Source organism: Rhea americana, unplaced genomic scaffold (genome assembly GCF_003343005.1).
Source record: "Rhea americana isolate MKP2758 unplaced genomic scaffold, rheAme1 scaffold_19, whole genome shotgun sequence".
Classification (NCBI taxonomy): domain Eukaryota; kingdom Metazoa; phylum Chordata; class Aves; order Rheiformes; family Rheidae; genus Rhea; species Rhea americana.
This window is the reverse complement of record NW_028186038.1, coordinates 6,095,310-6,111,375: the sequence shown is the minus strand read 5'-3', so window position 1 is coordinate 6,111,375 and position 16,066 is coordinate 6,095,310. Positions and strand designations below refer to the sequence as shown.

The 16,066-nt window shown below is 42.5% G+C and overlaps 1 protein-coding gene across 9 annotated transcripts in view; it reads left to right on the top strand.

Annotated features, from left to right (window-relative positions):
• ATP2B2 (ATPase plasma membrane Ca2+ transporting 2) overlaps positions 1-16,066 on the top strand; it is a 374,808-nt gene that overhangs the window by 125,560 nt on the left and 233,182 nt on the right. The window contains exon 1 of one of the 9 annotated variants that reach the window (XM_085302459.1): positions 15,825-15,919. The exons of the other annotated variants lie outside the window; for them this stretch is intronic. The gene's annotated coding sequence lies outside the window, so the exon portion shown is untranslated. Of the gene's footprint in view, positions 1-15,824; positions 15,920-16,066 lie in introns of those variants that run through there. 9 annotated transcript variants of the gene reach the window in all.

The following is a 16,066-nucleotide window of genomic DNA, read 5'->3' as shown; positions in this document are numbered from 1 at the left end:
CTGCAAGCTGCTTCTCGGTCTCATATTTTACAATATGCATATATAATATGTGGTATTCTTGAATTCAGTTTAAAGGAGTTTAATTCTGAACAACCCAAACTCAAATGCAGCCAAAGCTTTAAAAGCTCGTGCATCTTTTTCCTGCTCTCTCCTTAGAATACGTTCTCCTCCTTACGTTCCTCCTGCTGGCTGAGAATACTTTGCCTCTAATCTCTTCAGAGGCAGAGCAGAGCAGCATTCCYGGGGAGATTACAGAGCCTAGCTGGAAGATGGGCCCCAAATCTGTGGAAACTCTCTTAATAGTCACAAAATGAGTCACTCTCAACACTAGACTACCTCTAGGAAYGTTGCCCTCACTGACATATGGGCCAGTGAAATTTTAGTTACAAAAAGAGAAAGCGAATCCCATTTCCCTCTCCGTAACGGACCCTTCTTCCTTCCATCCAGCCCCCTAGGGACCTTGCTAGGGCAATGAAACACAGCAGAAATGTTCCTAGTGGAGCACAGGGAGGGGTTGAGTAAATTTTCTAGAGGTTTAGCTCTCTGACATACCTCTTCCTGGGTCAAAGCAAGCACYGGTGGTGATGCGTGGGGAGTAGGGAGCACGTGCATCTAGGAAAGAAGACGTGGCACTGCCCTTGGGGTGGCGGTGGGGCTGGGTCTGCGCAGGTGTGCGGGAGCACTCYGCTGCCGGGTAACCTTGCTGGCTCAAAGAGCTCTTTGACATCCAAATTGAAATACTTTGATTGGCATCTTAGAACAGCATTGTAAGGAGCCCATAGAACCTGTATTCAAGGAGGAAAAATAATAAAATGAAACAAAAATCCACACAGGTTTTTGTGTCACGGGATTGTCCGTGAGTAGCTGAGTTTTGTGACTTTCACAGAGATTAGCACGGATGGTAAGAGGTTTATTTGTCACGTAGGAATGAGAAATCAAGAGTGTGCAGAAGCTGCACTCACGGGAGCAGACAGACAGATTTAGGTGCAAAAGTTGCGCCCGGGTTGGCTTTGTGATACTTTACCTGCTGTACCAYGTCCAAATTGATAATTTCTTTTGGTACATTTCTGTCTAGGCCTAATTTGTTGTTTAAAGGTAAAGTAATCATTCACCACTTAACCTTATTCTTCAAGTGTCAAATAACGTGATAGGAAGATAAAAACGTAGACAGCTCAGAGGGGAGTACAGAGTGGAGGCCAGTATCTGGAGCAAAAGCAATATTTGAACAGTAAAATAAGCAGGATAAGAGGAAAATCTGCCTTAAAACGTGTTGTGCGTTGGGAAGCAAGCTTACGTTGCTGTTTCTACTTCATAAATCTTCGGTGGGAATTTGCTGTGCTGAAGTGTGTACAGCTCTACTGCAAACATGTGGGTTTCCAAAGAGGACACGGTGCAGTCAGTATCGCTGCAGCCTTAGGGGCGTTTTATGGCGGGCTGTGTAAAGTCGCAGGTACCTGGTTAATTTTTAGTTCTGTACTACTGCKCAGGCACACTCTCTGCAAATATGCCATGGTCCAGACTGAAAAAAGACCGGAATGGTTTAGGTGTGTTTGCAATAGGAGTGGCGCTGCCATTACGTTTGCTGTGCCGAATTGCAGATCCGCGCAGGGAGCTGCTGCAGCTTGCTCTGCTCTGCTCTGCTCTGCTCTGCCGCGCTGGCCCGGCTCTGCGGAGGAGCCGCGTGGGCACCTGCGCGGCGTTCGTGCCGTGATTCACGTTAAGTTTGTGTGCTGTGCGTTTACCACTTGCCACACGCAACTGACTTCTTTTTTGTCTGGCAGAACATGTGCTCTTCGTTTTTTAGTTTAATAACTGAAATTTTGAGCCTTTCTGGAGGGTTACAGAAAGGAGGACTGTGCCTTCTTTTATGCTTCCTGGATGCCCAAGTGAGATGAGCTGCTACCGTYGCCTCTCGCTGTGGATGTACGAACAACTGTAGCATCGCAGTAGYGCTGATTATCTTGCGGCTCCCTTAGAGCGTGGTAGGATCAAAATCATGAATTAGTCGCTTCAGTGGACCTTTGCTGCCCTCGCAGCGCCGTTTCGCTAGACTCCGCGTGCTGGGCGGTGTGTCAGTTCCCTGCAACGCAGTCATTCTCACCTACACACTAGTGTCAAGTGCTGCTTTCTAAGGAGATTAGTACCTCCCCCCCTCCCTCCTCCCTCGCACTTGCTCAGCTCAGTAGAAGAAAATACAAATTAGCACAAGCATATAGGCTGGAAGACCTTTTTAATAGTGCYCCCGATTTGGTTGCTGGTTCAAGGAGAGAAATCAGATACAGGATTTGATTCTCCTTYGCTAGCACTTTTAAGCTGACCTAATTTCACCTGACGTCAGTAGGTTTAGCTTGGCAGGTCAGAGCGGAAAAGGGCCCAAGTCTTTCAAACCTTCTCTGCACGGTGCAGAATGGTTAATTAAGGAACTGGGTGTTGCAAGCTAGAAATAAAACCTGCAGCTATTCACTTTCTCCATAATGGGGAAGGGAAGCAAATCTGCAATCAAAGTAACAATGAAACCAAATCCAAATAAAAGGCGAGCTTGAACCAGAGTAGACTATTTTTATTTTTTATTTTTTGGTACTTCCTCAATATACATTAGGAAGATTTGGCTATTTGGACTCTTACCAGTTATTTGCCAGTCACCTGCAACAACCACACTTTCCTCTTTTTTAAGAACATGAATTTGCTGTCTTATATCAGGAAAGACTGACAAAAAGGAAGGCTAATGAGGAGATTAACTAAAAGAAAAAAGGGAACAAAAGGGTAATTTACTCTTTTTCACAGTTCATAGCRTATTCATTTGCATGCAAGAGGGAAATCCAGAACAGGGAAGAAAGAAAAATTGTCTTACAAAGAGAAAAAAACTAATAAAGTTCCAAGCAACCCACACTGGTATCTAGTAACGCCCGCTGTGGTAGTGAGAAAGATGATCAGCCTTCCTTGATTTAGATTTAGCTTACAAAGATGGGAGAGAAAATGTGACAAGCCACTAAGAAACAAGAAATGGTGCCATCTTGGGCAGGTGGGGCACATTTTTTTCCTTATCTCAGACTTTTGGATTTCCAGTCAAATACCAACCAAATGCATGATCTGGATGTGTCTGTGGAAATCTGCACTGAAATTGTTTTAAAAACTTGTAAGCTTTTGTCTGCTTCTAATTTAGCCTTCCTTTGAAGCAAATGAATAAGGTTAATACGCCTTGCTTCTATCTTTTTTTGCCTTTAAGCAGACATCTGCAGACAGAAGCGTAGTATTCCATCTCTAGACAGTCCTGCTGATGAATAAAAAGCTATATTCTATAGATTGAAAGTTTTAAATTCTGTAGAGTAATCGAGTGACTGCAGCAGCCGGGGCATTGCCATTTCAGTGTATTCTATGTCATTTTYGGTTCAAAATGTTTAACAGCTCTGTTGCACTCATCCTTTCTGGAGGAGTTTTATGCTTTTGGAGCAGAGGTTTCTGAACTGCGGTGCTGACGTCGCGAGTGGTACACTTCAGAGCGGCGTGCGGAAGGGGCAGCTCCCAGTCCTGCCTGCACAAGGCGAATGCCTTTGTGCAAGCTGCGGCTCTGCCTCGCCGGCTGGCCTGGTTYGCTCCTTTCTCTGCAGCCTGGTCTCTGCCTCCCGCAGTGCCTGTGGGTCCTGGTGGGAATGGGGCCTGCGGTGGCTCTTTGGGCTGTCAGAGGAGAGTCGTGGCACACTGAGGTAAAGGCACTTGTGTAGGTCGGTGCACGTGTGCGGTGAGAGAGCTGGCAGAGGTGAGGGCTGTGGGGGGACACGCCGGCTTCCCGGAGCGTTCTGGGGCCTGACCTTCCTGCAGACCTCYGCCTCAGACCGACTTTCGTGCTTGATAAGTTTATGTTCCAAGAATTCATCAAAATGTATGTAGGCAAGGACTGGAAGAAAGACCACCCTCAACAATTCTGAGTTTTCCCTTATCTATGAAACCAAGAGAAGAAAGAGGTGAGGTGTTTTTGAAAACKCACTGAACGATCTGTAACCTTCCTCAACCTTGTGCAACTGCATTCAGTGAAACGTGGAAGAAGAGTTTAGGTCACTAATTTTTGCCACAATACAATAGATTATGTTAAAATCCTTCTCTACAGTGGTTTGGCTACTTAATATTTTATATTTATGCYGCATGTTTTATCAGTCTATCAAGTTCCTTCATTTTTGAAAGGTTTATCTGAGTATTTAACCATCTTTCCCTTGTCATCACCTTATGTTTGTGAGACAACATACCGTGTGTGCAGGAGACAGAGACAAGGTGAAACTAAATAACTTGGCCAAGGTTACAGGAAAATCTCTGATGGATGAAACTAAACCTAGGTCTTCCTCACCCTTAGCTAATACTGGTCCAGCATGGTCACACACTCATCTAGAAGCCTCTTATTTCATCAGAGGCACTATAAAGAAATATTAATTGTAGAAAACATTGTTAGTCGCTTTCATCAGCGGATTATGAATCTGGGGTTTTAAAGTGCTTGTTCTGTGGGTTTGGCTAGGTTTCCTGCAGTCGCAAACTGTTTGTCATACCCAACTTGGGAAGCTTTCATTGAAAAGCTATTACCTCCCCCCGCACCAGCCAAGCAAACAGTAGAGAGCGGTACAAACACTTACTATTTCAGCTGTTGTGAAGCATTTAGAGTTATTAGGCAAGTATGAGCTAGAGCTCAAGAGAGCCGTGAGAAATGGTTTAGTTGGTCGGAGGAAGCACTTTATTTACTGTAGTATTTAGGAAAAGAGTCTTCGATGTAGCTTGAATATGAGGAACATCTGCAATCAGAATAAAAGGTGTTGCCCTGGTTATAGACCTGAGCGACAGGCAGATGGTAGTGCAGGTGGAGAGAAGAGGTTATTGATTAAGAGCTTTCGTTTAAAATTTGTCTGCTTTGCTTTTGTATCTGACTTGAATACTGGTAACAATTTTGTTGAGACTGCAAGGAATTCAGCAGAAACCGACTGCTCAGTACTCGAGGCAGTACTTTCCAGGATGGTTTAACTGAACATAAGCCCTGCTAGCTTTCATTCTTTTACAGCTAAATATACAACTCTGTAGTCTTGATGAGCTTGAGCTGATTGAGTGGTGATGAAGAGATATGCAACATTTTATGTAAGGTGTGTGTAGGAGATCTGAGCGAGATCTCCACAGGGATCCTATTAGAGCTTATAAACGTGAAAAGGCTGTTTACAGATTAAGTGTGGGGTGAGGGAGAAAGAGAATGAAGGATCTCAATCTCAGAGTTTTGTTTCCTCCAGAGAAGTGCTTAATATTGGACAATTGGTGCAATATCAACTGCCGTGGAATCCTGATTCTGTTACGTGGTAAASTTACAAAATTTTGGCTGATCCTTTGAAAATCCAGAGAGGTTCATGAGAAATATTGTTSCTTTACCATCTTTCTGGTTTGAGGTCTAAAGCCTTAAAAAACAAAAAAATTCAAACAGGCTAAAGTTGTCACTAAACCTCTGTAAAACTTCATTTATTATACTTGACACTGATTTTATGCATGTCCGTTGCCAAATTTTTCAGTTCCTGTGGCTGGATGCTGAAAGCATAAGTACTGTGTAAGTTACCTATCGTATCTTAGTGAACATGTCTTGGCTTGATACTGTTAAGGAGGCAGAAACTCCAGTGCATCAGTCTTCACGGCGTAGATTATTATTTTGTTGATGTTATGTCTCTGATCTGTGCTGTTTGTGTTTCCACACTGGACTGCTTACATGCCATATTGCAGGATTTTAGGTAGAGCCCAAGAATCTTCTCCATAAACCAGGGTTATCTTTYTATGCCTCTTTTTCCGTAAGAAGTAGCCAGGTTTCTGTAAGAGGAAGACAACTTGAGCCTGGAAGCAGCCTTCCCCTCAGTGCGGAGCAGGGTCATCGGCGCTTCGTGCAAAGAGAGTAGGAGTCACTTTAGCTCCGTGGCACCTGGCTATCTGGGAGAGAAAAGTGCAGTTTGGTATTACTGAGCGAATGGAGATGACTGCTTACAACAGGTCTGTGAGTTCTCATCCTTTTTTTTTTTTTTAATATTTCTTTTTAAGTTAGTCTGGTCATTTCTGCAATACTAACTATAAGTGATAGCTGACCAAAGGATTCAGAAGGTGTTAACCTTGAGTGCGAGCAAGTATTCTTACTTCAGTTGGCTTACAAATACCTCCTGGCCTTGAAGTAATAGGTTCTAAAGGAAATTAACTTATTCTGATTCTTAGTAGTGGGATAGCCTTTGAGTTCGTACTGTGTAATTAAATTATTTTTAGATTAACCTGTGAAGAATTAAATGAGGTAAAATGAAGTTCTGTTCTTCAAAGTGTTGGAATTTTTTTGTATACTTGTAGGGAGAAGGAAGAGGAAGAGAAAGCTGTCACAGAAATGTTCTTCCAACTATTTCAGAGGACAGACTCGGGAAGTAGTTCCTGTTAACTTCCTAATAACAAATGATCATTCTCGTGTCTGTGCCTTTTCTTTCCATTTGACATTATGGAGAGCATAACTACAAATCTTCTAATGCGAGATGGGTGTTTCTGGCTCTCCCATATGCATAGGACACTTATTTTGCTATAAAATGATCTTGCTGACAACCAAGGGGTACTGTTTTCTCTTGGGAAAAATTCCTTGGAATAACTGCAGAATTAATATTTAATTTCGGATGTAGGGTTCTGAATGCTGATTAGTAGGCTGAACTATTGGCTTGATTTATACCATACTGTATAAAGTTGCTGGGGTTTTGTTTGTTTGTTCTTGGTTAAACTTTTGAATGCACAATCGCTTTTCGTCTTGATACCAAATTAAATTGTTTTTGGGAACAGGAGGTTCCAACCGGAGGTTGTCGCTTGCTTTGCTGAGCGTAGGGACCGCCCGAGAGGCTGCTCTCCAGCGGCTCGGAGCACGCGCCCACGGCTCCAGCGCGGACGGCTGCCGCCTGGCCACCAGCCGCCTCGGCAGATGGACACCGGCGCCTCAGGTGGCCCCACGGCCTGCTGCCAGCCTTGAGCGCGCTCGCGATGAGCTGCGGGGCAGGCCAGGATGTTCATAAAACAGGGCAAAGGAAAGGCTGGCGGTCGGCTGACGTAAAACGTTTCTTTGAAAGATCGTTGCCTTTYTTATAAGCAATACTTGAGCTTGATGTTTTAATGGTTTATTTAGAGAATTGATTACTTTTAAGTCAGGGCTAGTGTATGCTAYCTCAGTGGTTTTGGGAAGCTTGTATCTGAGTCTTTTCTCCCCRTTCACAGAGAGAATGTGCTGCAAAATTTCCATTTTTTGAACTGTGGAAAACAGTTCCAAGTGGTGTTTTACCTATTCATACTATTTTAACTCTTATATTATGATCTTCTATTGTTATTCTGGAGATAAAACTAAAGAAATTACAAGAGGAAAAATAGCTCTGTGGGATTTCATTTTACAAACAATATGCTGAGAATTCTCCTCACCGGTTTTCTTGTCTRAACATAATGCTGTAAGCATCCCTGTTGATGATCTCTAGATGTAGGATGATGTTTGGAAGCTACAGCAGCTCTCAGGAAACCCAATTTTCCTCTCCACAGATCGAAGCTATAAGTATTAAATGTAATTAATATGGAATTTCTGTGTTTAACTGTTTTATGGTATGTAAGCACAGAACATTTAGATGTCTTTAGTGAGGTAAGTTGAGGACGTGATGGTGGACGAAATTTATTTTTATCCTCAAGGTCAACTAATGTCTTTTAATGCTGACATCAAAGTTCATGAAATACAAGTCTTAATCTTAACCTTGCATGTAATTATGCAGTCTCACTGTTTGCAGTTTAATAGATGTATGTATTACATACTACCTTCTTTTTCCTTGAGATTTTGAAATTAACTCAAAGCTATATATTTTTAGATATTGGGATGTCTGCATCAGACAACAAATGAAGAACACATACAAAAGCATACACACTTCATCTTCACAGGACAATGCTGTGTTGAAAAATTAACTATTTATCTATGGCAATTATTAGGGAATCTTTCCACTTATATGTATTTCTAAGAAGTAATGCTGTCTCAAGTAGAATTTGAGTAGCAGCTGCACATCTGGCAGAGCTGGATGTTTTCAAAAGTGTCAAACTGAAATGGCAGATGAATGCCTAACTTTTTAAATTATCAAGCCCTTCATGGCCGTTATGTAAAACCCACTGTAACAGTTTAAGAGGTAGAAAAAAAATGATGATTTTGCTTCCCTTGTCTAGTTTATAAGTGTTTCCGATTTTTTTTCCCTCTCGCTCTGTTTTTTGGAGTTGTGGTTTAAGTAGTCTTTTCCTATTTCCTCTCTTAACTGTCTAATCAGACATTTATATTTACTAGTCATCTACTTTTTTGATTTTTGCCTATTCTTTGTGTGTTTATGGAGGTTTGGGTAGCAGCACGATCCTAACTTACCCATTGGGCAAGGACATATGCCAGACAACACAAATTATGGTAGTTTGTGCCAACCTTGGATAGGGAGGAGCTATCCACGCGGTGGTCTGGGGTTTCCTAGCTGGATCTTACGACATCCACCGTGTTTGTAGCAAAAACCTTGATAGGAGATTGTGTCCAAGTATTAGGGCTGGAAGCGGGTGACAGGGATGTGAGCCCTCCCAACTGATGTGTCCTGGACAAGGCCTGGGGTTCGGGGCTCCCGAATTGCATGCTGGTGCTGCTAGATTTTCCTACTGTCACTGGAGCCCTGCGAAGGGGAATTTTTCCTGTTTGACAGTGAAGTGAGCTGACAGTAAAATACATTATTATTGTTGGATCATTTTTTCCTGCACAAAGTAATGTTTCCTGTTTTTTGAGCTTAAAACTAGCTGTCATTTTCTTTCTCCATCCCAAATGTATTCCTGGCTTCTGAGTATTGTTGTTCTTCTGAGCAAAGGTGAGAGCAGCACCTTTGCATCAGAGAAAAGATGCTTAAAAGCTAATCAACAAATCATCCAGACTTCACGGTCATGCTCACTGCTCAGTTAAGCCTGGCTGTGATCTAGAGTCACCCGAAGCAAAGGACTCGTCAAAAGTAATAAAACCCATGGGGCAGAGGAGACCCTACCATTACTTGTTTACTCAACCTGTTGCCCCTGTCTTGGCCGTCTTGACCCATTTCTGACCAACCACAAGCATAATTTTTTTTTGTACTTTTCCTGAAGGAGTATGGCTTTTCTTTTCACTAGAAACGTGGTTGCCTGCAGCTCCTGAATGTTTCTGGTGAAAGGTCATTGTAATAGCTTGAAGGATTATTTCACTTCAGGGAGCTACTAGAAGACCTGCAGAGCATTGCGCTAGACAATCCACTTTATTTTAGAATAACATGCATGTGTTGGTAAGCTCCCAGGCTCAGCTGGCACATGTGCTCTATATCCAAAAGCACTGAAATTCTGGAAAAAAAACACATCTAGTAAATTCTTATGTTTAGAAGTCTTATGTTTTGGTGTAAGAAAGAGGTAGTGAATATTTAGTACTTGGTTCTGTCCAGAGGCCAAATATGATGCCTAACTAATGTTCACTTAGAGTGTAATTCTATTTCATGTACAATATATATTTATTACCATAGCTTTTTTGATGTGGTATTTAGTAATGCAAATACATATTTTTATATAAATTAAATTTATAAATAAATAGTCCCACGTGCTGCGTGTGTGCTAATAACTCCTTCCRTTCCCTGTGCTGGCGCTCAGCTGGCAGGTGCCTGTAAGGGGCTTTGCGGCACAGGGCGCTCGAACACGGCTGCCGGCCGGCTCCGAAGAGCTCGCGGGTGCCCTCAGCTTAATAAAGCTTACCAGCTCAGGTTGCTTTACCCAATAAGCTATAGATAGACTTTTATCTTATTATATTGGAAGAAAAAAAAACACAACAGGAGTAATTCCCTCAGGGTGATTTATTTCTAGGGAAGAGGTTCCCTAGCTGTGTTATTTGTTTGCTGAGATATCAAAAGTCCTTATTTAATAGCTTGTTAAAATTTTGTTAGCTCTTTTTAGTTGTTGAGAGTGATTGAACCTTGTCCCACTGTTACTTCTATCTATGTTAATCATTTGCTTTTGCTGGAGTGGGAGATTAAATAATGCTGATACAGACCTTGGTTGTTAGCCATTTGATAAAGTCTTAAATAAGGCTATAGCTGTAGCTAGTGTGTCAGCCTAATGAGATTTACAGTAAGGATATCAAGATACGTATGAAGAATCTGCGTGCTGAAGAATGAAGGCTTAAGGAGTGTCTTAAAAGGAGGATGCGTTTTCTAGTTGCTGTTGTCAGGTCATGTTTGTACATCTGTCATTCGTGCTGTTACTGTGTCTAATTGCCTGAAATATGACTGTGTCACAATTTAAATAGAACCATTTCAGTGTGCTAGGGCGAAACCCCAGGTCGCAGTGTGGCCTAGCTGTGTGAAGGTGGTATTTAAGGCTTGAGACTGATGCCCGTATCACAGGCAGATGTAGCTTCCCAGTAAAGGATGCACCTTCAAAGGGATCCTGACTTTGAATATGCTTTTGAATGGAAGATCAGTGGTTTCTTGTATGAAGCATTAACCAGTAATTAGGAAGAATCAAGTCTAGGATACTGTTCTGATATTTTGCATCAGTAATAAGGAGAAAGTACAGTTTTTATTCTGAGCTTATCTTTCAGGAAGAAGAGTTTTGGCAAAACAGAGGAATGGGTCCATATAGCCCTTACTCTATGCTAAACCTCAACTATATTCCCAAACATCCCTCAAGTTTAGATTGCTTGAAATCTGTCTTCGGATGCAAATTAGTGTGCTCTTTTTTAATTCTGGAATCCTACTGTTTCAATTTAAATGCCAGTATCCTATCAGTGCCTGAAAAGACCTATAATTTCCATTAAGGCCACAAAACACACTGATACTGAGAATGAGGAAAAAGTGTACTATCTTCTTCCAGAATGTAAACTAGGGAACTCTTATGGTGGAAAGCCAGAAGCTACTTCTGAGTCCCCCTGCTAGTGCCAATATGATGTATTAAGTAAACAGATTAATGCTAGAAGGTACTTGGCAGAAATCCTGTTTCAAAGAGTGACGCACTTAAAACAGGACTGAAAGCAGCAATAAATGAAATGGTGGTTCCTAATCATGTTGAAGATCTCATTCTTCAGTTCCTCAGACTTGTGTCACCCTCAGATTATTCCTTAAAGCTCTTGTTAGGCCAGTTTACTAGTTAAGATTTGTTTTGAGTGTTAAAAAACAGTTTCTTTCACCTGCATGTGATATGGAAAATTATTTAAGTTTAAAAGAAGGTGGCATGTCTGTATTACACTGTTTTAATATATTCAGGAATATCCTAGACTTTTTAGATCATGAAGAAGCTGATTTCGGCTGCTGATCTAGGTTTAGCTGCATCAGATGTTGCAATTGCAACAAAGTAGAGATGACTTTTATAGAAGAGATGGTAAAGATGCTGTGCTGGACGGGAACCCCTGTCATTGCCATGGCTCGGCAGTGGCCGTGAACCAGGTTTACTTAAACTTTGTTTAGAAGGTCAGCCTCCTTTAGGCTCCGCTTTCCTTACATTTTCTTCTTCTCGAAGAGGTCTGATGATCCGTCTTCCCACGCAGGTGGTCCTAGGAGTCTGGTTTTGTTTTCTGAGCACTGCCAGGCAAACCTTATTGCACCATGAGTATAGCTGGCTGCATTGCAGGGGAGAGATTTGAAATGGAGTGGGTAATCGGGTGTTCGAGGGCTAGCAGATCAAAGGGCTGGTGCAGGGAAGGACGCAGAGATGTGCTCTGATAATTAAACATCTCTTTTGGGGCATGGCTGCTGGGGGAGAGAAGATGAAAAAATTGTGTTGTACAGAGCTCGTAAGGTATGGATTTGAGGGATAGGGAGGGTAAATGTGGCATTATGTGTTTGTTAGATTTGCTTTCAGATACTGAGAAAACTGGGATTCTCAGCTAGGAAGTGGGCTGATGGGGACCACTGTAATTTATCAGCTGGAAGAAGAAATAAAATGCACAATAAAAAAAAAAATGCAGAACACAGACTTTAAGGGGACCTTGAACACTCATATGTTAAGTTTGCTTTGTAGCTCCTAAAATTCATTAGCTCACTGAGCAAAACTCAAATTTGTCAAATACTCTTCCCTTGAAGACCGGAAGGAGTTAACCAATGAAGCATCTTATAACCACTGTCATTTAAACTAGTGAATATGCTTATTTTATGCTTGGAGAAACCGAAGCGCAGTGGGATCAGTGACATACTAACATCTCATACTCAAGAGACAGCAGGACAAGCCCTTGAATTTGGGTGCTCTGCGATCTCCATCCCATACTACTTTTATTAGGTCATGTTGCTTCCTAGGCTAACAACATGTTTGTGCAGTTCTGAAATGCAAGCTGTTTCTTTGCAGAAATATTACTGCAGAATGTTACAAAACTGGAGAAACATAGAGTCTGAAAACAGATTTAATTCTTGTTTTTAAAATGTAGCAAATGAGGCTTAAAAATATGAAAAGGCTGCCAATTGAATGTTCTAGTTTAAATATCTAGGTTGGGACTGGAAAAATATTAGATATCTGCTGATGGTTTCCAGTGCTATGCCTTTAATTTTAAACAGCCTCGGCGAAAAGGAGGTCTCAGTCCCAGGATTCTGCGAGCGGAAATAGAAATCATGTTCCTGTGTCTTCTGTCATTATCTCATAAAGACCTTGAAAGATGCTCATGATGACCATCATCAACACATGTGGAATGAAATACTTCTTCTTTAAAGAAATCTTCTTTTGCCTTTCAATGTTTTCTAAATTGTCAGTTAAAGGGTTACTGGAAAGACAATTTTCCAAGTCACGTTTCTAGCTCACCAGCTAAAGCCATCACCTCTTGCCTTTCACTTCCCCTAAGGATTGCCGTTGCCCTTTTTAAGGTCATTCCCAAGAAGCATCTTGCCATTTTTCTGCTCCATTCCACCCTTTACCCCCAAGTTAAGGTATTAAGCTGTTCTTCTATCGGAGCTAAATGATAGGCCATTAAACACTTTAATATGTATATAGACAAGTTGACAAATCTTCATTTTAGGAGAAGAGGTCCTGTTTATGTTACGCTGTTTTGTGGCTGTTTGCTATTTCGTTTTCTAATGAGATACCTAGAAAAAGCGGCTGCTAGCACTGTAGCCATTTCAAGTCATGCGGATTAAAAGCCAAGCAAGATAGAAAAGCTTACTTTATTTTACAGTTATATTAAAAAAAAAAAAGAGAGAGAGAGAGAGAGTAAACTTTTCATTCCTGAAACCAGAATATTACTATTAGTACTATTTAATAGGTGGCCCATTTTCTTGAGCAGAATTGCTATTTTTGGCTTTGCTTGCGAGGTGCCTATGTACAGCAGCTATTCCCTGTGCAGAGTAGTGCTGCAACCTGAGGGTAGCAAGCGCCTACCAAGTTCTAGAGCCAGGAAGCAGGCTGCTCGCCGCCAGCGGTGCGTAGTAGTGCCGATGCTTTGCAGCAGCTCTGCTTTGTCAGGAGAAAAGGTCTGTGGTGTCTCTGAAGAGCTGGCACTTAGTAGCCGTAAGCAAGGACAAATACAAAGTGGTTTTTCGTTCCGTAGCTTCTTGACTCCGAAACGGGGCAAGCTCCCAGTGTTGTGCACCACGCCATCTCCAAATGTGCTAGTTCAGTTCTTACGCCAGAAGGTGCATCTTCTGGGCTCGCGCTCGGCAGCGGTGGCTGGCCCCTGTTGCCCAGSTGGTGGCATGATGACTAACAGCCTTCGCGTGGAGGTAACACCAACGCTAGCAGCAAAATGGGCTCCGAGCTGATGAGGCTAGCAGCAAGGTTAATAGCTTGATCGTCACGTTACGTGGTGTGGTACTTTTGAGGCCCTGTGTTAAATGAGCACTGGGAATACTCAGGTGAGGTCTTGTTCTGTTGGACTGATTCTGTAATAATATGTTCAAACTGGGATTTTTTTCCTTTTAAATGTATTTTGGGGTAATTTTTCTCCTCTTATTCCCTTGCCTATTTCATTCATCCCCCCCCCCCCCCCCCCCAAAAAAAAGAGTATTTCCCGAGTCAGGATAATATAGACATTATGATTCCGTAACGGGACTGAAGTTCCTGTAATACGACACGCAATGTTTGAGAACGGCTGTGCTCAAACTGCCAATAGCCAAATATGTGGACCAAGTTTTTAATGATAACCATAATTTCTTTCCTCTCTTCATCAAGGAAGGACATTCTGAAAAATCTTCTTAAATGTTTTTTGTCGTTGTGTCAATCAACTTGTTTTTCTTTTAAAGCTACCTTTAAAACTGGTGCAGAAAAGAAGAATTCTAATGCTCAATATTTCCCGAATATCTTGTATCTGTCAGAGCAGTAGAGGTCACCAGCAGTTACGAGTCTCGGACCCAAGAATAGCACATCTTAAGTGTAACACATTTTTGCTCTGTGATTGTTTTATTAATGCTTGAATTCAGTTTTGCATCTGTACTCCACACTCCTTAAAGTTACAGTTAGTACCAAAGGCTTGTTAAGAAAAACARCACGTCCCTATGCTAAGTGTAACACAAAGTCACTGCATGCAGTGTCCTGACATGCATGTAATTGCCTGTAGCTTTCTAGTGATAAGGGCAGTTYCATGTGAGAAAAACCTATATGGATTCTAGTTCCAATTTAAATTTCACTTCATAAAAAAAAAAAAAAAAATGATCAGCGTAGATAAAACTCCCTGATCAATGATCCTAGCAGGGTTTTTTTTAATAGCTTCCATTTTGGTGCAGTGCAGTACAGTCTTCTGGTTTAACTGGCTGAATTGATATTCTGAGCAGCAAGTAAGGCAGGATGAYGGAGCATCAGCACAGCTCCTCCTGTTAGAGCTCAGGGGGGTGGCGGAGTTGCAATTGCCCACCCTGCCCGAGACACAGTTGAGTCACGAACCACTGCTGTCCTAGGATACTACAGCAAAGCTTCCAACTTGGACGTATCGCGTTTTATACGTACTTGGAGAAAAATCACTGCATTTTTCTGTATTTAGTCTCTATCAAGACTGAATGATTTGAGGTACAGAATCTGAAGTTGCAGCCCRTGCACACGGTGCATGCGCTGAGAATAATTTACTTTGAAATAAAAAACACTGTTACGTAGAAGATGTTAGGCTTTTTAAAGGATTGATGTCTGCTTTTTATTTTTAGTACTTGATTTTTCRGGTTAGAGCTTCTGAATGCTTTTTGTACAGCTGTGATATGGTATTCTGTGTAGGCAAATGAACAGCCTTTCACATTTCAGAATCTTGCTTCTGCTAATAATTCAAAATAACAGGTTGATTATTTTTTCTTAAGACATGACAGCGCAGAAGAGATAGAAGCTCTAAATAAAAATCACTYGTTCCTTGGAAAGTGTAAATCAGTGGTTTCTTGGAAAGTGTAAGGCTGTTGTTATCATGAGGTAAATTCCTGGATTTTTTGTGGTTTCAAAAAACAGACAGAGAGCTACTGTGGCATGTGTGGATGGTTTTACAGCATCTGCTAATGAGACCAGATCAAATTAAAACAGAAAGGGGTTTTGCCTGCTTCTGCTGTAGGGGTTTTGGGTTTCTGGAGGGCGTGACAGAAACAAACAGAACCAAAACATCACAGCCTAAAATAGGTTTTTTGATGTTTTCTTTCTGCTGAGCGTTAGCTCTTCTCTGGAGAGCGAAGGGGCGAGCCGTGTCTTTGTGAGCGGCGGCTATGAAGCCGTCTGCACCGTAGCCGTTCGCTGCGTGCGCTGTCGGATTTATAACCCGTTAAGGCAGCGGGAGAAGCGGCTGGGACCGACCGGGCAGCGCGCAGCGGGCGCAGCCTGCCCGGTGCCGCGGCTCTGGGCGCCCCTCGCTCCTTTGCCCCCTTCGCCCGGAGCCTCCTCTGCCCCCTCCCCTCCCCGAGCGGCAGCGGCAGCGGCAGGAGCTGGCGGTCCTTGTCCTTGACGGCTGCTCCCGTTCCGAGTAAGTGGCGTGTTCCTGGTAGATTGCCATCTTCCGTTTCTGCCCSTATCCCGGGGGAAGCGTTAACATCGCGGACAACAACATGGTGGTTCAGCCCGTCTCCGACCCTCCCGTGCCGTGCCCGGCCCGGCGCGCCGCGCCGCCGCC